Source organism: Motacilla alba, chromosome 1A (genome assembly GCF_015832195.1).
Source record: "Motacilla alba alba isolate MOTALB_02 chromosome 1A, Motacilla_alba_V1.0_pri, whole genome shotgun sequence".
In the NCBI taxonomy this organism is placed as follows: Eukaryota; Metazoa; Chordata; class Aves; order Passeriformes; family Motacillidae; genus Motacilla; species Motacilla alba.
The window spans coordinates 65200550-65213840 of record NC_052031.1 but is presented as its reverse complement, the minus strand read 5'-3'; the positions used below and the strand labels follow the sequence as shown (position 1 = coordinate 65213840).

The 13291-nt window shown below is 39.8% G+C and overlaps 1 protein-coding gene across 1 annotated transcript in view; it reads left to right on the top strand.

The window, feature by feature from the left end:
* ATXN10 (ataxin 10) overlaps positions 1–13291 on the top strand; it is a 94649-nt gene that overhangs the window by 63863 nt on the left and 17495 nt on the right. The window lies entirely within an intron of this gene.

Sequence of the window (13291 nt, the reverse complement as noted above, 5' to 3'; positions counted from 1 at the left end):
CCTGCTCCTTTATTAACCTTGCGACATTCTCTGGTTCCTAACCTATCCAGTAGTTGGTGTTCCTTGAAAATAGTTTTCAAAATAAAAACAGCTCCCTACCCACAGAGAGGTTTGTTAAGCAGTGCATTTATCTGCTTGTCCAGGGGGTCAGGCATTCAGGATCAGCAGTGGTATTTTAGAGTGCAGTTGGGCATTCTCTAAATCCTGTGAGGATCTGCTGAGGGAGCTGGGGGGCTCAGCCTGGAGAAAAGGAGCCTCAGGGGAGACCTTCTCACTCTCCACAAATCCCTGATAGGAGGGTGCAGCCAGGTGGGGGTCAGGCTCTGCTCTCAGGAAAAAAGGGACAGGATGAGAGGAAATGGCCTCAAGGGAAAGTTCAGGTTGGACATCAGGAGTAATTTCTTCATGGAAAAGCTGGGCAGGCATTGGAAGGGGCTGCCCAGGGAGGTGGTGGAGTCCCCATCCCTGGAGGTGTTCAGGAACATGGCACTCAGTGCTGTGGTTTGGGTGACAAGGTGGGGATCAGTCACAGGTTGGATTTCATGATCTTGGAAGTCTTTTCCAATGTTAGTGATTCTGTGGATCTGAGCTGTGTTGTGGTGCAAGTGGACCATGTCATTTGATGTCTTCAGTGGTCATGGGGGTGCAGTGCAAGGTGTGAGGATTTGTTCTGCTTTTATTTATTGCTATGGTTGCACATAGTTGCTGAAAGGGGACAAATACTAAATTGTTATAGTACTGTAACCTAGCATATCATTCAGCTTGTTTTCTGAATTCTTTTGTGGTTTGGCAGTTTGGGACTTTCCAAAACTATAATGGAAAAGATACGGAAATTTTATGCTGCCAGAATCACTCTTTGTAAAAATTGTCAGTTGAAAAACTCTCCGTGAGTTACTTTTAACAGCAGTTACATCAGCAAAATGGGTTGCAAATGTCAAAAATGATGAGCCATCATTAAAAGATTATAATTCAGATTTCTTTTGCAATTAAAAATGAAACACCTTTACTGACAAAATCCTGGAATCATTGAGGAATTAATCCTGAACGTATAAAAGGTGTGAAAAGACCCCAAACTAAAGGAAACCCCTTTCTGCTCTGCAGTGTGAGAAACATTAAACTTTTCAATAATATGCATACACAAGGATTTCCCCCACTTCTTAGGTTAAGCTGATCAGAGTCAGAGAATCCCAGAATGGTTTGGGTTGGAAGGGATCTTCAAGCTTCTCTCATCCCATCCCTGCTATGGGCAGGGACACTTTGCACCAGACCAGGGTTCTCCAAGCCCTGTCCAACCTGGCTGTGTTAAAGAACAACACTTGCATTCAACCATACCAGTTTACAAACCTTAGATTAATATTTTTCTCTTTAAAAAACAGAGAAGACTTCTTTGTCATGCTCATATATATTTGGTATTTTCCAGATTTTATATTTGCATACAGTGCTGCTAGCCACTCTGTAACACCTGGCCAGCAATCTGGAACACCTTTGTTAGTATAACTCTCCTTCTCATTAAAGAAAGAGATTATAAAACACAGAGCTGATGAGTAACTGAGTAAAGTTTGATTTTAAAAGAATAAATGAAATGTGGGAAATGACACTTGTGGAAAGAGTCACCTTTTTTTCCCAGGGTACCATCAAGTGAGATCGGATGCATCATATTAATGAATGTTAACTTGAATAAAACTTCTCAATGTATTTAAACATTTTTTTCTATTGAAAAGTATTTCTCTCATGCCACAGCTTCCCTTGTTTTAATACTACCAAATCTTTTAAATACATCACTGAAAGCCTTCTGTTTTCTTTGTTTTGTTTAAGCATATGAGAAATCATTTAGTCTGCTTGGGATACTCTGATTTCAAGAGAGTATCTTCTTCAGGCAAAGTTCTTAATCACGAGGGGGTTTTATTTGTAAAATGTATGACTGTTGTCTCAGTAAAATTGTTGCTGAAGCAGTTTGTGACATTATGTTCAGTTATGCAGAAGTAAATTCCATCTGAATCATAGAATAATCCTGAGTTGGAAGGGAGCCACGAGGATCATCAAGTTCAACTTCTGGATCTGGCTTGTAAACAAAACTGAACCAAAAATTTACTCTGTTCATTTTATACTCAGGACTCTCAGTAGATCTGGTGTTGCTACCTATGAAGTTAACATGGTGGGTTGGAATAACTCTGCCAGGTGATATGGACAGGAACTGACAGCTGAGTGTGCAGAGCTTGAAAGGGAGAAATGGAAGGATCTTGCTGTTGGATCATACTTAAAAGAGGATCTGTTCCTCATGAGGGAGTTAAGCTGAATACTACAACCTTCTCTTACCATTCCTAAATGTCCCAGTGAAATTGTTGGGATCTATTAGTGCACTGAACAAATAAAAATTGTACTGAATTTACTTACAAAATGATGTGGAGGAAGAATTGAAAGGGCTTTACAGGATATATTTACACCAGGATTGATGTTTTGTATGGGCTTATAAAATCAAAAGATAGCTAATGAATTACTTTTGAAAAGTTAAAGTGTAATTGCTTTGCTTTTGTATTTGAGAGGACATGCCATCAGTTGTATTTTGGATGAAGAGTACTTTGTGACTTGAAGATATCATAAAATACTAGGAAAAATACATTAATTGGTCTCAGCAGAATAGTGTATGTCTGTGGAAACCCAGGGCACTGGGAATATTTCTCTGTCTGCTCTGGGGTGCCCTGACCCCCAGGGGAGCACTGACTTTGACCCTCATTCATGGAGAAAGTTTCCCAGACTTCAAGATAGACTGGAATCCACAAAAGTGTGAAATAGATTATAGAGAGTAGTGCAGGTGCATCACCTGCTGAGAAATTGAGGTTTTGGGATTTTTAGTATGTTGTGGATGGAAGCAAGATGGAGGGCACAGGGTGTCCTCCTGGGTTTCTTCTTCATGCTTCTTCTTCCTCCTTCATTGGTTTGGGGTGGCATTTTGTAATTGGGCAGAAAAGTCTGCATTGTGGGCTCTTTGGGATCAGTTGTTGGGTTAAAAGGGAAAATAATCTAGGTGTCAGTTCTTCATTGGATGGTTTAGTCTTAAAAGACCTTGTAACAAGAGATTGTTGGCCATTTTGTGCTTTGCTAATGAAAAGCTGCCGGACTCACAGTTGTGAGACTGTTTTACTGATAAGAAATTATAAACACTTGAGTCCAAACACGAAATACCATCTCAAGTGCCTTCAATCCAGACCCAGAGAATCCAATCTATGTCAAAAGCTTCTTCCAGCTTGGGAATCGGTTTGTACTTGCATTGGCCTCCTTTGAAACCATCCCCAGTAGGCTCTCAGGTGAAGTGAGACAGCATCTGTTAGTCCTGACAGAAAACAGTTTTTGTAATTGTGAGATTTGGGGTAACAGGTGTTTGTTGGTTGGTTTGGTTTTTTTTTTCTTTTCAAAAGGACCATACTTCCATTATTTATACGTTTCTCGGGAAACATCACATTTCATATAAAATAGAGAGTGAGGCTGGCATTGCTCAAAGTGACGTATTATTTACTGCAGTGTTCAGTGATGGGGTTGTATGGCTGGCTCAGGCTTCTGAGGGCTTCCTTGGCTGGTCTGATGTAAAACACCAGCAGCAAACACCATTAAACTGCTCACTGTAGTAGCCAGCTGGGTCCTGCAGTCTCCCATTTACCATTCCTGCAGCATTCTAAACAGGCATTTTACAATCCTTTCCAGAAACACTTTGTTTTACTATGCTTTAACTTAGTGAAAAAATTAATGAGCATCAAGGATAGTTTTGTGCTTAACGTGCAACAGAGTGCACATCCTTAACACGTGTAATAAAAATTAGTGGTTTGTTCTTTGATCTGTCAGTAAAATCTTGGAAGCTCTGCATACAAGGGAATGTGGAAGCAGAGAATCATGGATGCCTTTAATAAATGTCTCTGTGCAATTTCCAGTCTTCTAACCTACCAGCTTTCTCCTTTTCTTCTTTTTTCGCCCCACCCACCCACCCCCCACCCCTCCTTGGCTGTGAAGTTTGGGGTGACATACTCAGTAACTTATTCTTTACAGCTCCTTAAAAATATTTAGCAGTACTAAAGTCACTCCACAATTACAATGGGAAACTCTGAGGAATTCCAGGAAACTGCTACCACTTTACTTTTAGCCTCGAGTCTGTCAGTGCAGTCTGAAGAGCTGTGATTCAGTGTGCTGAATTTAGCTGCATGAATTTAATTTCATTTAGAATTTAACCATGAAATGTAGAAATCACTGGCATAATTATGTGTTTTGAAATTATCCTACATTTTTTTCACACACATTATTTTCATCATTTGGGTGTTTGCTGCAGATGGAATTATATGTCAGACGTTGATTTTTTTTGATTTTTTTTAAATGCTTGTTTCAAAGTGAAACGGAGAATGTTAAGCAATTCTGGATGCAACAAAAGTCATCCTTAGAGCATGGAAGATCTGATTGGCATTTATGTTTGCTTGCTGAATTCAGAAATTTCCAAGTGAGAGTTGTAATCCTGGATGTTGAGAGTGGAAGCAATTTCAGAATACAGTTGTGATGTGTGGTAGTGATGGTGTATGTGGCCTCTGTGAGGGTGGTGCATTCACCAGAACAGGATGTGATTTTGGGTTGGTTTTCCTCCTTTTCCATTCCACCCACTTTAAGTTGAACATAGCTGGCAGTTTTCAAGGATTTCAGCTGGACTGTGTGTCAGGGAGCAGGTTAAATGTTGTGAGAAATGAAATAAGTACCAAAGCTGGCCTGAGTAGTAGAGCAAAGTAACAGTCACAAGGCTGTGGTGCCCATTTTTGTCTGGAAGAGTGTGTGATCACTAGTGTAGAACACTAATGAGGAAATCTTCAACAGGAGCGTTCAGTGGTAATCTAGTCTATCAATGTCAGTGATTTTCAAAATCAGGATTTTTGTGGGTTGTCTGGAATTCTGTTCCAGTGGAAAAGTTATTCTGATGTAATATAAAATGTAAAACAGGAGAGAAGAAAACTTTAAACGAACAAACAAATATCCCCAAAAAATAACAAGCAAATAACAAGCCTGTACACACAACCCACAAAACAAAGTCTCTCATTTTAATTGAGATACTCATAAAATGCTTTTTAAAGCCTGACATGGAAGACAAAAATACTGTAGCCACCAAAACAGTGGCAGCTTGCCAGACTGACTTGGAACTTCCTATTACAACAGTGATTAAAAAGGCTGAAAGGTATCATGTGATTTGTTATTCTGCCTTTATCCCTGTATTTTTTCAGAATTTCAAAGTGAGAAGTCTTCAGTTTTCACTTTGCTTTAGAACAAATAAATTTTTGAAGTTTCGATGGTCTTGTAGAAGTTGTCTCTAGTCACATAACTAGTTCTTATACTTAATTTCCATCTAGTTTCTTTTTGTTCTGATGAAAGAAGACAAGAGAATTAAGAATCACTTTTATAGCAGTGGTTGGAAATCAGCAAACTAAGATTGTCTGATTACTGGGTTTCATGGACTGAGAGTAGGAGAATGTGTGACTAGAAGTGCATAAATGTATACTGTGGTGTTGGTGCAAATTTGTACAAATTCAGCTGATTTGCAGGGCAGTGTTGAATACTGGATGATGTTTAGCACCATTTTTCTCTTCTACTGCTCCTGCCAGGATAGGCAAAGGCTACACTAGCAAGTATTGTGTGTTTCAAGCAAAATGAGTCTGTGTTAGACGTCGATTTATCCACGTCAAGTCACAGATCTAAACCATACCAGAGCAAACAGCCTGCTTCTCATGACAGCATCTATTTGTTGTGGCTTCTGGTTCAGGAGCTGCACATAAGAGAATGAGGAAAGCTGCATTGTTTAAAAAGCAAATGTTCCAGTTGTGTTACTGTCTCTTATGGGAACCTATTCTGAATTCTCAAGTGTCTGTATTATCATCTCAATGGCTGGAAACTCCTGTGTTTTGCTCTTGGAAAGACTAGTTGAAAAAATGATTCAGCAGCTGAGTTAGCCTGTTACCCTCTCCTCTCAACTGGACACTCTGCATCTGCTTATTTTGGCTCAGGCCTGATGGTGTGCTTGGAACCTTCATCTTCCCTTCCTCTTCCACAAGGCCAAAACCCTCTTTTTCTAAACTAGTTCTCTGAGGAAAGCTTTGGGACGTCACAAAGGTACCCCACATTTAGATTCTATGATTTTTTTAATTTTTTTTTTTTTTTTTTTTTTTTGCCTCCAAGAAAGAGGTAAGGATCTCCACTTTTGGGAGAATTGAAATAAACTTTATATCTCTCTGGGAAATAATGCTGAAACAGAGCAAATATCTTTGAAATCAACATAGCAGGAGCAACAGATTTTGTTGCCATAATTTCTGAGTTTCAGACATTAAAATGTTAAATACACACTTACCTAGGTGGTGTAGAGGTGGAAGAGTGTTCTGTGGACGTTGCCTTGGTTGAAGTGGACATGAGCAAAGTCATTGATACTGGTGCAAGGGGCTCTCAGACCAGCTAAGCAAGGCTGCTGTGATGTCCTGGAGAAGGGAGCCTCTGTCCACAAGTATTTCAATAGATCTGCACAATGTGGTGAACTCCTGTAATAGGCTTGATGGCTGCAAGGCACAGCTGCCTGTATTCTAAACCAGAGTGCCTGTAGTCTGCCGTAGGCCTTGGAATCCAGCAGCACTGAAGGCCTAAAGTCATCTTTGTATTTTGCAGTAGAGTATCCTGTGTCTATCTCCTGTCATGTCTGCTGCTTGGAAAAACAAACAAAAAGCCCACAACCAAGACTCAGAAATGAAAAAAATGAAGTAATGTTTTTCAGTATCATCACAGATGCAGAGAAGCCTGTTTGGAAACCTAACAGCTGCTATGTCCCTACTGTTACTAAGCTCTTCTGTTACCCACATTGATGCTGGATTCTGCCCAGATATCTAAGCACTCATTAACTATTTGTTGAGGAGGTCTTGAAGAAAAAATTTACTCTTGTTAGTCAACCTGTTTGGTGTCAGGGTCTGAAGGATGTATTTCTCACTACAGAAGTCATTATCTGGTGTCATGGGGTACATTCAGAAGGAGAAAAGCTTAAAAATATCTTTAATGGTGGCCGAAGACTGGTAACAAATCCCCAGTGTATATTTCATTGGAATCCTTTTCTTTGGCATAATTTACTATTCTAGTGTGATTTGCTGTCTCAGGAAGTCATGCAGACTTAGGGACAGAAGGGTTTGAGGAGGTTGGAGCCATTCACCTGTCCGGAGCAGGAGCGGATAGGGTGTTCATGGCTGAGGTTTGTGAGGTCATTTGCAGAGACATGGAATATTGGAGTCTGCTCCAGGAGTCTGAGACTTGTGTGTCAATGTATTGCGATGCTTCATTCACCATTGCCATTGATAGATGTGTAACGTGAATGGTCTGTTCTTTAGGCTCACTGCTTCTTGTCCTCCTGATGTGGATAATAAAGCATGCTATTTTCCTTATACAGGTTGCAGTGTTCACTTCTGCTGTAGCTTAGCCATGTTGCTTATGCTCTTTTTTAAAAATGTCATCATTTGTGGGGTTTAGGCCTTACTTGTATTCCTTTTTTTTTTTCTTCACAGCCAGTTCAGATATTTCCTCAGTATATTGAATGGTACAAAATTCTTACTTTTTACTCTAGAAAACATGAAGTTGTTTCCATTTGTACAGTTGGGGAATCCTTTTTATTTACTCCAAGGCGTTAATTCGAAGTTATACAAGTTTTTAAGAAGAAATTAATATGAATGGTCTGACATCCAAAATACAAATTACTTTAAAATTTCTCTGTCATGTGAAGTCAGTAAATATGCAGGATTATTCCACTAATGGTTAAGAATGATATTTGCTCTAGAACTGCTTCTAAATTTTATGTAGTTTAGTAAATTTCCGACAACTATTTCCAACTTTATAACCAAGAAAAGGTCATATTAGAGTAGAAAGAATCTGATCTTCAACTAAATGTGAGGAAAAGCATTGACTTGGGCTTCTTTCCATGGTCTTAGCCTTTTCATTTTTGCTGGAGTGAGATGAAAATGTCTCAGACTCACACAGCCTTTCAGAAAGGGATCTCCTGCCTAAAGTAGAATTCAGAATAGGTTACTCAGGGATTGTCTAGAAGTCTTGATGTCCTCCAAGATGAAGAGTCCACAGTGGCTGCTCCATATCCTCATAGTACAAGATTTTTCTTTGTATCCAGCCAGAACCTTCTCAGTTGCAGTTTTAAATCCACATTTTCTCTATTTAAACTTCTTTGAACCTGGGTCAGGAGAGCAGCTCTGTCTTGGTGACCGGTTTGTAGGCGTGTGTAAGGGCTGCCAGCAGGTCCTCCTCCAGGCTCAAACCCCCAGTTCCCCCAGCCTCTCTGCAAGGCCCCTCAAGTAGGCTGTCTCATGAGTGTCAGGGAGGGAAATTGCTTCCCTGGCTCTGTGCACTGGCACAGATGTGGCTCAGGGTGCTGTTGATGCATGTGCGATGGGTGTTAATCTCGGGTGATTCAGCTCTTGAGGAGTATGTTGCAATTCAATCATTTCAGTAATCCAGGGCACTAAGAGAAGTCATAAAATACAGTCGTGAAGCGTGTTCTGCAACCTTAATGCTTTCGTTAGGATTCCTGTGGTGGTGCCAGCCCAGCTGTGTTAATGTTCCCTTTGTCTCTGACTTCACCTCCTCCAGGTTTTAATTATATTAGCCAGTCTAATTTGTCAGAGCAATATGGGGATCAGATGTACTGTTATGCTCTTTCTTTTAGCCATGTGAGAATCAGCAAATAGAATAGATGAGAAACCCAAAGAAGTGCTCCAGAGAGGGGAAGTCAGGTTGTGGCTGCTGGAGCCCTGATGCACTGCAGACCTGGGCTGGCGTTTGGCAGCCAACCAGCACAGCCCTACCTAGGCACCAGGTGCTGCTGCTTGAGTGAGTTTGGGCACTTACAGCTGTATGGCAGAACTGGAACCATTACAAAGAGTGAAGGGAAGGAGCCAAGTCAATAAAATTATAAAGTTTGCCAGTGTGATTGCTCCCAGAAACCTTTTAAGTTCCATGACGGGAGTTAAAATTTAATACTGTGGAATTAAACGTGATTGAAGACAGACATTTTGTCTGGTAGGAAGCTGGTGATCTGTAATGAATGTTGTCTCTAGAGGTTTTCCTTATAAATGGTTCCTGTTTGTTCCTGGGTTTTGACTTATTTCTAGAATATGTTTCCCACCCCCAACTGCTTTTTAACCTGGAAATTTGTCTTTCTAAAGAAGAGTAAGTGTCAGCATTACTCAGACTGTTACTAGTCCACTTCTGTTTGAGAGAACATACTCCTTTTGCTCACCTGTAGTTTGGCAGAACACAACTTCTAAGAAGTAAAAGTTTTTCTGTAACTGAAACAAACACCTTTCTCATTCTGCATTGACTGAAAGCTGAAAATTGGTCACATTCTGGTGGAAGAGTTGTTTATGTTCAGTTGTTACATAAAGGTATGAATGTCCTTTTCTGCATAATAGTACTCTTAGTTGATTAGGTGATGTTTCTAATGCCCAAAATGTTAATATGATTCTTTGAAGAGATTATTTTTGCTGGACTATTTTTTATGTTTTCTGTTTTTGTCTATACAGTTGCTGGACCTGGAGATTGTAGTTGGGTTTTACAAGATGCAGGCAGATTGAGCAACAAGCACTGTCATACTCAGAGAATTTACATTCTTACCCCTGAGCTCAGCTCCATTGCTGCTAGAGGAAAAGAGTCAATAAGTAGTCTGAATTAATTTACACTTTTCCTGGGCTCTGCTGTGAATGATTGTGTTAATGGTAATTATTTCTGTGTACTTCATAAGAAAGTACTGGGAGATTGTCTGGAGCAGTTCTGTTCAGGCATATATCCTCCACTATGCTACTGACATTGTTTATATATTGGTCATAAATGTGATTTCTGTAAGATAACATAAAGATGTCAATTTTTGTCTGTATTTTTTTCATTGGTTATCGAGAGAAAAAGCATAGCTTTCTCCTAGGAGCTGACATGTCCCAGATTATCTGAATTAAAGACTCTTATCATTCCTTGGCCATGGAAGCAGTAGGCAAATACAGCCTTGGGCTAGTTCTTCCCATGAGGTTTGTTTTGTATTTGTATAGAACCTTTGCTTACGTGGGCTTCTTTTTAGAGCCTGTTTTAAATAATTCAGATAGATTATTAAATTTCAGATACAGAAAAAGAGAAAAAACAAAAACAGCAGTCACTGTCACTGGGAAAGGCATTTTCTCTTCAGTGTAACACATTTAAATTTTTCTTACTGGGCATGACACACATCTTCATTGTGTTTCAGAAGCAAGTGCAGTAAACAAATGTCAGCAGTATAAAGCTGTGTTGTGAAAGTAGGCTTTTTAAGTGGCAGGAATGGATACCTGCCTTGGAATGCTGGATGTTCTATGTTTCTGCTATTTTAGAAAACTATTTCAGAAGCTGACATCGTAGCATTAGGGCAAGATATTCGTTACTGGCTTGACAGAACCGCTAGAGATCATTAGCACAGAGCTGGATTGTTAAAATTCTAAACTTGTCTTAAGTAACCTTGCAGCTCCATTTTCTGTTTCAGTGTAGTTCAGAATACAGTATTATTCAAACTGTTCTTGATAATAAAGTAACCTTGTGGCTTTGTTACAGTCCAGTGCAGTTCCCTGTTATTGGCCAACTATGTTGTCAGTAATGTAAATGGAGAATAGATTTGGTGATTTTTTTGTAACACAGGCCAACGTGAGCAGTTCTGTCCTATTCTTTAGTTTCTGTCTGTAATTTCTTCCAAAATCTAGACAGATTACAGCCAGTTTCACACCAGGCACAATTGTTCTCTTCACAAGGCACTTTCACAACGTATTTAAAATAAGATCAGGGTTTTGTGCAATATTAACTCCTTCCCCAAGCCCTGCAGAAGATCCCTGCAAAAGCTCTACTCGCTTGCTCTGCACTGAGCATTTCACAGACAGTTCTATTCAAAGCAAGAACTCTGAGATCAGTAATTGGTTGAAAGAGTTCTCAGAGCACTTTCTGTTGGGCAGTGTAGTTCCAGTGGATCTATGTAAGAGGCTGAGATGTAAGTCGATTCCTCAATGTTTGCAAAATGTGCTGGTTTGGGAGGAAAGGAAATGAGAGGAACAGGATTTGAGAGACTCTCAGCAATGCAAGTGAGACACTGGGTTGGACAATGACTCTTCCTCCTGACTGCCTATGGCACTCTTGTTGCACAGGTGGCTCTGCTATGTGCAGAGCAGTTGCTGAACTGGCTCACATTACAGAGCATGAATTGTTGGTTGCCATAAAATGTTTTTTGAGTGGACCACTGGAGGTTCAGGAACAGCTGGCGTGGGCTGGAACTTTTCTAGTAGTGGTTGCTCAGGATTTGACCTCTTCATCTCATGAGTCACTTGGAGTATGTAGGTTTGTCTTGAGTAGGTACATTGTAAGGTTTTTCTTGCTCCATTTCTCTGTGCAGTAAGCCATGGGTGACATTCCAAAGCTGGCATTGTGGTGGCAAAAGCTGTGCCTAACTCCTGCAAATTGTATGTACAATTGAATTGTATGGTGTTAAAGAAACTCCAAGGGGGGGAGGTGCAATGCGGTGGTAGTTAGCAACTTGTTTTTTCATGAAGGTATCACTGAGGCTGTGGTTTGCTGCTGCTGATCCCACATAACTTTGCAGGAATCTTGTCATATTCTCACAGTAACTTTTTGAAGCGTTGATGGATTTGAATTGTACTTTCCCAAAATGTTCTACTCTGTTAAGTAGCCATCTCATTTGAATCAAACTGGAACATATTATTGCATGGTTTGTTTCTGTTGACAGCACTTGATCCCAATCAGTTTCTACTGGTGGGAAATAAGAGGTAGCATTGTAGGCACATCAGAGTTTGGCTACAGCCTGCACATCAAAGAAACAGCATTTCCCAAGCATGTGCAAGTGCTGTGTTACTTAAAGGTCACTGCTTGTTCAAGCTTTGAAGTATGATACTGTGGCCTTTGGAGAAAACACAAACATTTAGTGGAAAGAATGGATATTTTTAAACTTGTATTATTAACTGCATTTCATGTAGGTAAAGTTAGGCATGTCAGCACAGATGTGCAAGGTGGGTTTTAAGACCTCGCAGTGCTCTTTGCTTCTTATACATGTAAGCATTGCCTGTCTGTCTGTCTGTCACCACTGCTTTCTCATGTAGCTTGAGACTCTGCAATAACATTATCTGAAAAGGAACTTAAAAGAGGTATGTGCTCATCTTTGTCTCTGAATTCAGTTTTATTGGTCCATAGGCTGTTTAGGATTTCACATCTAGATCTACTCCACTTGCCTCTCCTATCACAAAACTTGTGTTGCAGAAAGCTGGTGATCCTGCAGTGTAAATTTTGAGATTTATTGTTTTCCTTGGTACATAAAAATGCATCTTGTCTGGGGCAAAAAAGATGGAGTAGAGAACACCATCATCAAGCTACAGCCTAAATTGGCGTTATGTTAAAGTCCTTTAACTGGCAGTTCTTGGTTTGCAATTAAATTTTAAGAAATTAAAGTACTTAAGATTTGGACAAGTATAGCTTGGCTATTATAGAATGGTTGAGGTTGGAAGGGACATGTGAAGCTATAAATACGCATATGTGATGTTACAGTGTACCTTAGGAGTCTACATCAATTTCTTAAGGAACATACTTTCCATAAGATAAAACTGTTCCATGTTTATTATTAAGCTCAGCTTGTGCCAAGTACTTGGTGAAGTGTATGTTTATGAGTCTGTTAGGATTATATTTTGTTATCTTACACACACACAAATGTAGCAGTGCAATTTGTGAACTCCCACGTGTGTGTATGCACAAGGAACTAAAGACACCAGGTCTCATCTTTGCTCATTTGCTGGTAACATAAGGAACACTTTCTCAAAGGAAAAACATCCATGGCTCTTATTTGTTATAAAGAATTTGTGCTGGGTATGTACAAGTAACACATTGCTGCTGAAGGTACAGCAGATGTGGTCTCATGCAAACTTGTGTGGGTGCAGGTGTATTTTTCAACTTCTTTTTCTTCCTTTTTTTTTTTTTTTGTTTTTTGGTGGTTCTTCCTTCTGGAAGCAAGCAGAAACTTTAAGTGAGCATAGCTTACCTGGCTCAGTGTGAGAAACAGAAAATACCTCAGTCAAACACTTGCTAAATGATGGGAGAATATGAAATCAGAGCCCTCTTGTTACTGTTTTGTGATACTCATGCTGAAAACACCAGGTTTACTTTGCAATTCATGTTAGCATGTTTAATATTTTTGATGAGGCAAACATCTCTGTTACATTTTTACATATTTCTT